Below are 13,257 nucleotides of genomic sequence, written 5' to 3' on the forward strand. Positions count from 1 at the left end.
GTTGATGCAGAGACGCACACATATTAATCAATATATTGAGATCTCTTAGTATACATTGTCACACACAGTTCTTTGGTTTGTTGAATTATAAATAATAACTCGAAATTACGTAATTATGTGTATTAGGGAGCACGGTTTAATGTGATATAGCGTATATCGTCACGTCATACAAAGACTGGAGCAAAGTGTCGTTTTTGTAGAATGTTTCGGAAGATTCGGTTTGAGCGCAAAACGATATTACATACATAGCTTCCCTAGACAGGTGAAACAGTTTTTAAAGTAGACCAGTTCGACTAAATTCAGCTCAGTTTTGCTTTTCCGTTCAAAAATGGTTGAAATGGCTCTGAGCACTATGGGACTTAACTTCTGAGGTCATCAGTCCCCTAGAACCTAGAACTACTTCAACCTAACTAACCTAAGGACATCACACACATCCATGCCCGAGGGAGGATTCGAACCTGCGAGCGTAGCGGTCGCGTGGTTCCAGACTGTAGCGCCTAGAACCGCTCGGCCACTCCGGCCAGTCGTTGATAACAAGCTGTCAAACAAACTGCTTCTTAAACCTCCAGCAAAACGCACTGTAATGTGTAGCAACCATCACACTCATGAGGTCCTAACAGTAGAGACCGATTGTCGATATGTGTCCCACATTAAAAGGCTGCTTTAAATGAATCTTTGCTAGCAATAATGCGTAAATCGACAACAGACGTCCTGTCGCAGCATTGCTGTACAGTATTGGGATATCATGAACCAATTACCGTACACTATGTTTCAACAAGGAACGGGTCGGAAAATTTTGCGAATGCAAAACTATGAGCATAGACGTTAATATACTCAAGGTATCATAGGGCTACGAGGAAAGTGATACAAGCCCAAATAATGAAACTTCGCACTGCCATAAAGGAACACTTAGCGTTTATTATGGCAATGAGTCATAGACGGTGGGGTAATTGGAAAAGAAGAGATCGAAGAGCGGCTAGGAATGCATGGTAAACGTTAACAGGAGGAGGGGGTGATTGCAGAACGAGTGTTAAGATTTTAGGGAACGCCTGCAACGGTATTAGAGAGATCCATAGAGAACCGAAGCTGTAAAGTAAGATCGATTCACTCTGTATATTAATGGGTTTTGAATAATTTTTAAAGATGAACAGTGTACGTATTTCATTACCTGCCATCTATTAACAACACTACGAAAAAAATGTACCCACCTTGTACTGACAGTAACTGATCTTACTTTGCATCCGCATCAGAGGAAAGCATTAAATGTACTTATTTTGTAGCATGCAAAGAAGTATAGAAACAAGTGTTAGCATCCGTTAATGTACATAATATAATAACTGTGTGGCTGCTCCGTCATCATTCTTAAAGCTTCATTTGCTTAGACGTCTTTTCTTTACCAGCGCAGCATACCGCAACAAGAGAAAAACAACAGTTTCTGAAAGAGGTGCGTTAATTTTGCAGCAGAAGAAGTAATGTTACTTCGCGATAATGTCGCCACAAGGCGAGAAAGAAGGAGAGTAAAATGTTGACGGCGCAGCAGTGGTGAACACACAGAGCCGAGAGAATAAAAACGGCCCAATAGCGGGCCGAGCTTCCGAGCCATTTGGAAGCGAATGGGTCCTCAGGGGAGTGAAGAGCTGGCGGTGACGTCTCCATTAGAAGGGAAAGAGCGTCAGCGGCGGCGTGGGCGTTCGCCCGCAGCCAGCGCGCATGCCGGACCACAAACACAGTGCGGGAAGGTTTCTGAGCTGCGCGCGTGGGGCGTGCGGCCTTTACGTGCCGAATAAAGCCAGTTGTTTTCTCTCGGTGGAGTTTCACTGCCTAGAATAGAGACTTAAGCACCCACTGATCTTCATTCTGTACCCAGCCTAAAATACATTGCCTGAGAAGGAAAAGTGAAGCACCCAGAGGAGGAGGTGGAAAATAAATGAAACTCGGTGTTTGAGAGAGTGTAGTCGTTACAGAATCGAGTCAAATTTACAAAGAACTTATCAATATACGCCAACTTATCAGTATGGTATTTCCCCTCCCTGAGGCCCTGATGAATGCATTGATTCTGAAGGGTAGTGTGTTGCAATGTCATAATAGCTTCTGTTGAGCGGACTGGCACATATTTGTTGTAAATGGTCTTTGATGAATACTGGCACTGGGACGGAGTTAATGTCCAAGTTGGTGCCACTCCTGATCCGTCGATTCGGATTTGGGGATTTTTCCGGCCACGACAGTACCTCAACATCACCCTGGCAGTTCATAGAGACACGTGCCAAGTTTGGGCGATCGTTGTTTTGCTGAAAAATGACACTATGATTCTCTTACGTGAGAGGTCGCAGCATGTCCGTGATTTACGCTACTGGCCATTAAAATTGCTACACCGAGAAGAAATGCAGATGATAAATGGGTATTCAATGGACCAATATATTATACTAGAACTGACATGTGATTACATTTTCACGCAATTTGGGTGCATAGATCCTGAGAAATCAGTACCCAGAACAACCACCTCTGGCCGTAATAACGGCCTTGATAAGCCTGCGCATTGATTACGATACCACAGTCCATCAAGAGTAGTGACTGGCTGGCGTATTGTGACGAGCCAGTTGCCCGGCCACCATTGACCAGACGTTTTCAATTGGAGAGAGATCTGGAGAATGTGCTGGCCATGGCAGCAGTCGAACATTTTCTGTATCCAGAAAGGCCCGTACAGGACCTGCAACATGCGGTCGTGCATTATCCTGCTGAAATGTAGGGTTTTGCAGGGATCGAATAAAGCGTAGACCCACGGGTCGTAACACATCTGAAATGTAACGTCTACTGTTCAAAGTGCCGTCAGTGCGAACAAGAGGGGATAGAGACGTGTAACCAATGGCACCCCATTCCATCACGGCGGGTGATACGCCAGTATGGCGAAGACGAATACACGCTTCCAATGTGCGTTCACCGCGATATCGCCAAACACGTATGCTGCCATTAGATGCTGTAAACAGAACCTGGATTCATCCTAAAAATGACGTTTTGCCATTCGTACACCCAGGTTCGTCGTTGAGTACACCATCGCAGGCGCTCCTGTCTGTGATGCAGCGTCAAGGGTAACCGCAGCCATGGTCTCTGAGCTGATAGTCCATGCTGCAGCAAACGTCGTCGAACTGTTCGTGAAGGTGGTTGTTGTCTTGCAAACGTCCCCATCTGTTGACTCAGGGATCGAGACGTGGCTGCACGATCAGTTACAGCTATGCGGGTAAGATGCCTGTCATCTCGACTGCTAGTGATACGAGGCCGTTGGGATCCAGCACGGCGTTCCGTATTACCCTCCTGAACCCACCGATTCCATATTCTGCTAACAGTCACTGGATCTCGATCAACGCGAGCAGCAATTTCGCTATACGATAAACCAAAATCGCTATAAGCTACAATCCGACCTTTATCAAAGTCGGAAACGTGATGGTACGCATTTCTCCTTGTTACACAACGTTTCACCAGGCAACGCCGGTCAACTGGTGTTTGTGTATGAGAAATCGGTTGGAAACTTTCCTCATGTCAGCAAGTTGTAGGTGTCGCCACCGGTACCAACCTCGTGTGAATGCTCTGAAAAGCTAATCATTTGCATATCACAGCATATTCTTCCTGTCTGTTAAATGTCGCGCCTGTAGCACGTCATCTTCGTGGTGTAGCAATTTTAAAGGCCAGTAGTGTACTACTGTGCCGTTAGAGGTAATTTCTACCAGTGGAGACCTGAAGTGATGCACGACCGTTGCCTGCCCCATGACACCACGAGTAATACTCCTGTGCCTCTCCAACACACTGGAGGATTGCGACCTCGCACTAGGTCGCGGCCGTACTCGACGACCTGCAGAACCACGATTTATGTCTGAAGACAATCCAGCGCCATTACTCAGCAGTCTTTTCTTCCCAGTCACGGCGCCAATCCAAAATCAGCTGCTTGTGTTGTGGTGTCAACGGCCGCCTACGAATGGGTTATTAATTCGCTGTTCCGACTTCTAGTACTCAACCGATGGTATAGGATGACGACAAGGAATGTTGCAGGGAGCCCATTACTTGCTATAGGATGGCAGGCGTACATGTGACGAGATTCAGACCTGTCTGCTGCACCGCACTGAAATCCTCCCTTCTGGTGATCAGATGTGATCGAGCGGAACCTTGACGGTGAGAATGCCTGCCCTCACACTGCCATAGATTTCAGTGTGGGACGTCTGTCACATCCGAATGCCCCATATATCTTGATAATGCGTGATTTCTCCAGCCGGCCAAATGGATCGACCAAACGGACACAATTAGGCCGCTGTTGATCTCTGTAAGGTGCTAATAACGCTGTCTCACACGAGTACGCGACATCTCCTACACAGTGATCATTTAACATTTGATGCTGCTCATGGTCCTTATATACCCTTCCAGTCGTTGTGACAACACTAAACTAGAACAAACGTACTGCACTCTCATGGCTATTGTACCTGTCACAGAGAACTGCAATTCTAAATATTTACATAGCCGCCGATTATCTGTACGTGTATGAAGCTATATTGACATTTGATCATGTCATCTGGTTGCTTTACTTCTTTTTTCAGCAATTGCATGTAGATTTGGAGTTTTATACCAATAAACCATCTTTTAATTGGCACAACGAAGGCGAAGAACGCTAACAGTTGCAATTGAATACTGTGTGTTGAGTTTCGAATAATACTTGAGAAATCCCGGAACGTGGCCAGGTACAACCAGATGCTCGATGTCTGCAGGACGTTCAAAAGGTTCAAATGGTTCTCAGCACTATGGGACTTAACTGCTGAGGTCATCGGTCCCCTAGAACCTAGAACTACTTAAACCTAACTAACCTAAGGAAATCACACACATCTATGCCCGAGGCAGGATTCGAACCTGCGACCGTAGCGGTGGCGCGGCTCCAGACTGTAGCGCCTAGAACAACTCGGCCACTTCGGCTGGCTGCGGGACGTTAAACACTAATATTTCTTCTTACAACCACATGCTAGTGACAACAACGTTGTTCTGAATGTCTAGAAGTATCTTGTGGAGGATGATCAACTAATAGTTCTCTGACGGTATGATATTGCTTTTTCGGGGGGTCATAGGTAGGTAAGTTGCAGTAAGAAATTAAACCAAATAGATACCGTTCCGGCGCTTGTCGCAAATCTTATGTAGAAGAGTGAGAACCCGTGTACATAACGATGCTGATATTCATGCTCTTAAGAGAGTATTACAAATTGCAGAAGAGCATTAGACCATTCTTGCTAATAGCACGCTGCAAACGTTTCATGAGAATATCCTGAGATCCTTTCAAGAGTACAAATAGTGGATTTTCGTAAAACTCTGCCGCAGACTATAACTTCAGTGAGTGGCTATTCGTGAAAACTTAGATAAATTCGTATCTTCTGTGGAACACATATAGAAAATGGTGAATCTGCTGGTTTAGACTATCGTAACAGAAAAATTAAAGTTTTTCTGTCAAAATAAAAACATAATGATTTAAAAATTTTCTGTTGCATGAACTTGGATGGAGCAGTTTATATCTGTGTGATATATGCGGAGTTTGGTGTCCTATTTTTGTTGTCAAAGGTGTCGGAGATATTAAATACTTGTAATTGCCGAATAACTTACTTTTGTGGAATTGACACCAAACTAGTTCAATGTAACCGTTCCATGGGCGGAATGCTGGCAGTAGTAATCCTTGAGGACCAGCTAAGAATTTCCAACTTCAATCGACGTTACTGGCGCTGAATCTGTTATCAAAACTCCTCCATCCCCTCCCGATATCACAGAATAGACATTTTTGATCTTCCTCGATTGTTTTCTGCTCGTGTTCGATACTGAGAGTTAGACGGACCTGCCAAATTTCTTGGTGACACATATAATCCACACAATAACTTGTTCACCTAAACTCTGGTGCCGCTATCCCCATAAGCGTATCATTTGATGGTAGGTTCAAATGGTTCAGATGGCTGTAAGCACTATGGGACTTAACATCTGAGGTCATCAGTCCCCTAGACTTAGAACAACTTAAACCTAACTAACCTAAGGACAACACACACATCCAAGTCCGAGGCAGGATTCGAACCTGCGACGGTAGCTGCAGCGCGGTTCCGGAATGAAGCGCCTAGATCTGATGGTAGAAACCTGTTAAAGAACGGTGCAGCATCCATCTCATGTATATATTCTCATTGTACTAATGCTATTCTATCCAGGAACTGCTGATCTGCCGACAGGATTTAGCACTCGGAATTTCCCTCCAGGGATACTTTTTCATGACAGTACCGTAGAAGCGGTTCAACTGATCGATGAGAGATAGAAATGTTGGAGAAAAGGAACGAATACAACAACATGAGTCAGTTATGAATGAAATCAATAGGAAGTGAAAGAGAACTAAAGCGCATGGCTCTAAGAAAAAGTGGACGAAAGGGAAATGGCCCTCGGAAATGCTGATTCAGCTTAGAAAAATATCGGAATAAGTTTCTATAAAATAAAACGTCCAGGCATCAGCACATTGAATGCAGACGATAATTCACTGTTAAATTCTGAACAGAGAGTAGACTTACACCTCAGAGCTCAGGAGTAGAACAACTGCAAGATACGTGATAGAAGAAATGAATGTCGATTTAGATGAAGCATGGAATACCGTCTTACCGTCAGACATTTTCAGAGCCTTCGTAGGCTTGCGAACAAACAAGCACAAGGGATATTTTCAATTCATGTGGAATTTTAAAATTACTGGTGGACAAGATAACCAAACGATCATTCAGGTGAGTAGAATCTATTACATCAGGGACATATAGCTGGATTTTCAGAAGAGGTGCTTCCACACAATTTCGAAGATACTAAAAACCTAAAAACGATTACTGCCGCACAATCAGCATGACAGTTCGTGCTTCCAAGTTGCTGAGTTGATGACGAAAATCATATGCAGAATTTGGGAGATGAAAATACAGGATGTTCTTCAAGTCTCAGTCAGGATTTAGGGAAGGCAAGGCACCGCATTGATAGTGCTTATCCGTGTGATAAAGGAAGGAAGGCGTAAGAAAGAACAAGAAACGTACGTAGTATTTGTCGCTCCAGGAAAACAACGCGAAATGGTGCAATAAGCTCGAAAATCTCTGAAAAATTGTGTAAGTTGGGGAAGATAGGTAATATACGTACAAAAAGCAAGAGGGAACAATAATAATGAAACATGAAGAGAGACATGGCCAGAGTAAAAAGCATTTATGACAGGGATCCTTCCTTTTGCCTCTGTTGTTCAACCCGTACAACAAAGCAGCAGTGTCGGAAATAAATGCAGATTGGGGAGTGTGATTAAAATTCAGCGTGAACGGATATCAGTTATGTGATTCGCTGATAACATTAATGTACTCTGTGCAAGAGGGGCCTGCAGAAGTGGTTGAACAGAATATAGGGCCTAATGAACACAGATGAGTAAACTAAAGGAAGATGAAAGTAGTCAGAAGCAATAGAAATTAGTTTAGCGGTAAATGTAACATAAAAAATGTGGACAACATAGCAGATGCACTGACGAATTCTGTTAGCATGGAAAAAATTCAGACCAGCACTAAGAAATAGAGCTTTCAATGCTAAAAGAAGACTATAAAAAATGCGTAACTCATAACTTTGGGCAATACATTTCTGCGACTGTAGTCTAATGTACGCGTTTTATGTTAGCGAATCGTGGATTGTAGAAAAACCGGTAGAAAAGAGAAACAAAAAGGTTTGAGGTATGATGTGAAAAAAACATGATGAACGTTGAGTCATAAGCTAAAACCGTCGGACGTTCTCCACACAGTCGACGAGGAAAGTAATACAAAGCAAACACCACATCTGCGTCGATTTTATTATTCAAAATGGCCTTGAGCACTATGGGACTCAACTGCTGAGGTCATCAGTCCCCTGGAACTTAGAACTAATTAAACCTAACTAACCTAACAACATCACACACATCCATGCCCGAGGCAGGATTCGAACCTGCGACCGTAGCGGTCGCGCGGTTCCAGACTGAAGTGCCTAGAACCGCTCGGTCACTCCGGCCGGCCGATTTTATTATTCTGTAGATCACAGGGAGACAGATTTGGTAGAGGGTCCATCAAACCATGTTCACACTATTTCTCTGCCGTTCTACTCTCGAGTACATCTAAACCTTCCCTTGCGAAAACTGATTTCCCATATAGTACTGGCCATTCCTATGTAGGTGTTTGTCAAGAGTATATTTAATCATTCGGAGGAGAAGGGTGGTGATTCAGATTTCCGATGAAAGACTGCCACCCCAACTAGATCATCATGTCCCATATTTCGCGATAATACAAAACGAGCTGCTCTTCATTGATCTTTTTCGATGACCTTCGTCAGCATTATCTAGAAATGGATCCTATATTACGTACCAGTAATCCGGAAGAGGATGAACAAGCGTAGCGTTTTCAGTGTTTTCAGCAGATTTATTGCACTTTCTGACTGTTCTGCCAACAAACCACAGTCTTTGGTTCACCTTCCCTGCAAAATTTTCTAATTTAAGCTATTCGGAATTCTAATCACCAGGTATCTAGTTATGTGCACAAACTTTACATTTTTGTGGATTATTGTGTAACCGAATACATGTTAAAGACATTGAAGTATTAATTTCCTTGTTACTACAGATAGCCGTAGAGGGCTAAAACTATAGGGAAAGACCGAGATTCGGATATATCTAACAAGTAATCGAGGAAATTTGATGAAAGATCTACTCTGAGACGAAGAGTTTCGTACAAGATAGGAATCAGAAGAAAAAGTCCTCAATTACTAATAATATAGCCACTCATGTTGCGCAATGCACTCGTCTCGGTTGGAAAATGTACTTAGTTCTTTTATTTGCTCTGTATAGTGGTTCAAATGGCTCTGAGCACTATGGGACTTAACATCTGAGGTCATCAGTCCCCTAGAACTTAGAACTACTTAAACCTAACTAACCTAAGGACATCACACACATCCATGTCCGAGGCAGGATTCGAACCAGCGACCGTAGCGGTCGCACGGTTCTAGACTGAAGCGCGTAGAACCGCTCGGCCACATCGGCCGGCTGTCTAGTGGTCTGTTCTTTCATGGAACCCACAAAGCTCCTGTCGTTAACCATCAGAATAGTCATCTTAGTAGTAAAGAAGGGCAAATATGTCACACTGTACGGTAGCAAAAGCGTATACGCCCGGTATCTCCGAGATGTAGAGCGTGACCACTAAGCAGACTCAAGTGGATGTACGTTGCCGTCATGCAGAAGTAGACCTGCTCAAGATGACCAGTCTGGAGAGTAAATTAAGCCAATCTTTGGACTGAAGGCTACAACAGCAGAGGGATAAAAGATTCTTTTCGGTCATTTTCACAAGGAACTCCAGTAAAGTAGCATTGTTTAGCGATTTCGGCTACAAAGATGTAGTCTGTTATAAACAAAACCGAATACTTTTAACGAATCTTCTTGTTCGAAATTTTTTGTTTGTGAAAGAGCAAATATGTAATCTAAAAGTAAAAACAATATTTGAAGCCACAAGAAGCGGTCGCCATTCAGGGGACGTCATGCTGCACGGTTTACATCACTCAGTGTAAATATAGAAAAGTATCTCAATAGTCACTCTGGTAGTGTCGGTATAAAGAATGCTGGGGAGTTAGTTTGTAGGTTTATAGTGCAGGGCGGGTATTCTTTCAGTTTTGCATCTGTGTCTGGGAAACTGCGGTACATAAATGACTAATGAACGCTCTTTGCGTGGCGGGCGATGTTTCTTCGCTCGTGATTCTTTTATGAGGCGTACGCAGAGAATTTACTTTGCCTTGCACTTTACCTTACCCAAAACGTGGTCTCGAGTTCCTGCCTTTGAAGTTAAACGCTAGACAGCTGCTAGGAGTTTCACTGAATTATCTAATGAAGAGGCACAAAAGGACCGCGTTTCAGTCCTTGTTACCGTTTAATTTGATCAATATTGAGTCTCTTTACGTAGTGTTACAATGTTACAATGTACGAGGGCAGTTCAATAAGTAATGCAACACATTTTTTTCTGAAACAGGGGTTGTTTTATTCAGCATTGAAATACACCAGGTTATTCTCCAATCTTTTAGCTACACAACACTATTTTTCAACGTAATCTCCATTCAATGCTACGGCCTTACGCCACCTTGAAATGAGGGCCTGTATGCCTGCACGGTACCATTCCACTGGTCGATGTCGGAGCCAACGTCGTACTGCATCAATAACTTCTTCATCATCCGCGTAGTGCCTCCCACGGACTGCGTCCTTCATTGGGCCAAACATATGGAAATCCGACGGTGCGAGATCGGGGCTGCAGGGTGCATGAGGAAGAACAGCCCACTGAAGTTTTGTGAGCTCCTCTCGGGTGCGAAGACTTGTGTGAGGTCTTGCGTTGTCATGAAGAAGGAGAAGTTCGTTCAGATTTTTGTGCCTACGAACACGCTGAAGTCGTTTTTTCAATTTCTGAAGAGTAGCGCAATACACTTCAGAGTTGATCGTTTGACCATGGGGAAGGACATCGAACAGAATAACCCCTTCAGCGTCCCAGAAGACTGTAACCATGACTTTACCGGCTGAGGGTATGGCTTTAAACTTTTTCTTGGTAGGGGAGTGGATGTGGCACCACTCCATTGATTGCCGTTTTGTTTCAGGTTCGAAGTGATGAACCCATGTTTCATCGCCTGTAACAATTTTTGACAAGAAATTGTCACCCTCAGCCACATGACGAGCAAGCAATTCCGCACAGATGGTTCTCCTTTGCTCTTTATGGTGTTCGGTTAGACAACGAGGGACCCAGCGGGAACAAACCTTTGAATATCCCAACTGGTGAACAATTGTGACAGCACTACCAACAGAGATGTCAAGTTGAGCACTGAGTTGTTTGATGGTGATCCGTCGATCATCTCGAACGAGTGTGTTCGCACGCTCCGACATTGCAGGAGTCACAGCTGTGCACGGCCGGCCCGCACGCGGGAGATCAGACAGTCTTGCTTGACCTTGCAGCGATGATGACACACGCTTTGCCCAACGACTCACCGTGCTTTTGTCCACTGCCAGATCACCGTAGACATTCTGCAAGTGCCTATGAATATCTGAGATGCCCTGGTTTTCCGCCAAAAGAAACTCGATCACTGCCCGTTGTTTGCAACGCACATCCGTTACAGACGCCATTTTAACAGCTCCGTACAGCGCTGCCGCCTGTCGGAAGTCAATGAAACTATACGAGACGAAGCGGAAATGTTTGAAAATATTCCACAAGAAATTTCCGGTTTTTTCAACCAAAATTGGCCGAGAAAAAAAAATGTGTTGCATTACTTATTGAACTGCCCTCGTAGATGAAGTGCTCCTGTACTGTTTTTGTTCTGAATTATTTACTCGATTCTTTTTATTAAGTTAACATTTTATTACCAAACGTCACGATCGTCGGGCTCTGCTTTCCTGCTGTCCGACACGACGCCGTTACTATTCATAAGGGAAAAGTGGTTTCACAAAAGTTTGGAAAATTGAACATTATGGAAACAAATTAGCAGAAATATCAACTACACGACACATCTAAGAACACTGCCGGAAGAAGAAGGCGAACTGGGAATTCTGTCTTTTAGAGGCGAGAATCCTAACTTTTTCCGGTTAAAATTAATGTTTCCACTGTTATTTCCTTCTGTGCTACACACAGCGAAACGTTTATTATGCGGATCGTGGTTTATTTTATCTTCATCCACACTACGCGTAGACTTGAATTAACGCCGCTGCGACAGTCTGTTATCTGAAATCGTGGCTCAGGGCACTTCACTTTGACAACTTGTACCTCGTGGAATAAATCTTAAAGCAGACTAAGATCACCTAATTGTGACACTACTATCGATGTTACCAATAACTGGCTTATCTAACTTCTTTGTTTGTTTTTATCTAATATTGTTTCTCTGTCACCAAGCCCTTTGACGTAACATCTATGTAATTGTTTGATTCATTATTCATGTTAATTTATATCAATGTAATTAATCTATGGAAGTAGGCTTGCAATCATGTAAAACTTGGAGGTGAATCCCTCCGCAACAAAACTCGCTTGGTGGGAATAGAAAAGGAGGTTGTGGCGATCCGCCAGCCGGTGTAGCCGGGCGGTTCTAGGCGCTACTGTCTGCAATCGCGCGACCGTTACGGTCACAGGTTCGAATCCTGCCTCGGGCATGGATGTGTGTGATGTCCTTAGGTTAGTTAGGTTTAAGTAGTTCTAAGTTCTAGGCGACTGATGACCCCAAAAGTTGAGTCCCATAGTGCTCAGAGCCATTTGAACCATTTGTGGCGGTCCAATTCTAAGGTTCTGTGTGTCACAAGTTGGTCGGTGGCTGGCTAACAGGCAAAGAGTTCGCATCAACTGGACAAGATAGTTTTGTATCTAAAACTATCTTGTCCAGTTCACTTAAGAGTGACCGTGCAGGAAATTGAAAGTGAGCACGTACCGTAATCCACTTTAGAGCGATATGTGAATAGATTGCGAAACAAGCGAGAAAGTACGCACACCTAGCAAAAATATTGTCTGTAGTCTCTACTAGTTGTACTATATACCTCTGTGCTCGTATATAAGTGGTGATCAGTCTCAAAAATGGTTCAAATGGCTCTGAGCACTATGGGACTTAACTTCTGAGGTCATCAGTCCCCTAGAACTTAGAACTACATAAACCTAACTAACCTAAGGACATCACACACATCCATGCCGGAGGCAGGATTCGAACCTGCGACCGTAGCGGTCGCGCGGTTCATGACTGAAGCGCCTAGAACCACTCGGCCACTCCGGCCGGCTGTTGAGTACTGCACAACTGCATGGACCAGTTATACTACTTCGTTGTCGTTGTGTTCTGTAAACTTTGTGTTAAGTACCATATTTTATCCTTAGTCCCTAGGGTCCCAGGTACTACATTTGCGAGAATTTTATTTTATTGAACTAAAAATCAATTACATCCCTTAACAAAAGTTAATAAACTCTGCAGAGTGGTAAAGTGTGTAATTATTCAGTGGGCCTTATGCTGGAAGTACTCCGACAAAAGGATAGTTAAAGTGTCGACAAAGTACCATTACAAAGAGAATATTTAAAGTTTCAGTTTCAATATTCATCTTATTGAAATCTCAGTACAGTATGAAGTTGCTTGCAAAAAATGTGTTAATTCATAACTGTTGCTAGCTAGTTGACTTGCAGAGCCAGCATACAGATGAATTATTGTGCATGTCTGGAAATAGTAGAGCCTATTACTTCATGTGTATATAGTTAA

The sequence above is a fragment of the Schistocerca americana genome, chromosome 6, assembly GCF_021461395.2.
Source record: "Schistocerca americana isolate TAMUIC-IGC-003095 chromosome 6, iqSchAmer2.1, whole genome shotgun sequence".
Taxonomy (NCBI): Eukaryota; Metazoa; Arthropoda; class Insecta; order Orthoptera; family Acrididae; genus Schistocerca; species Schistocerca americana.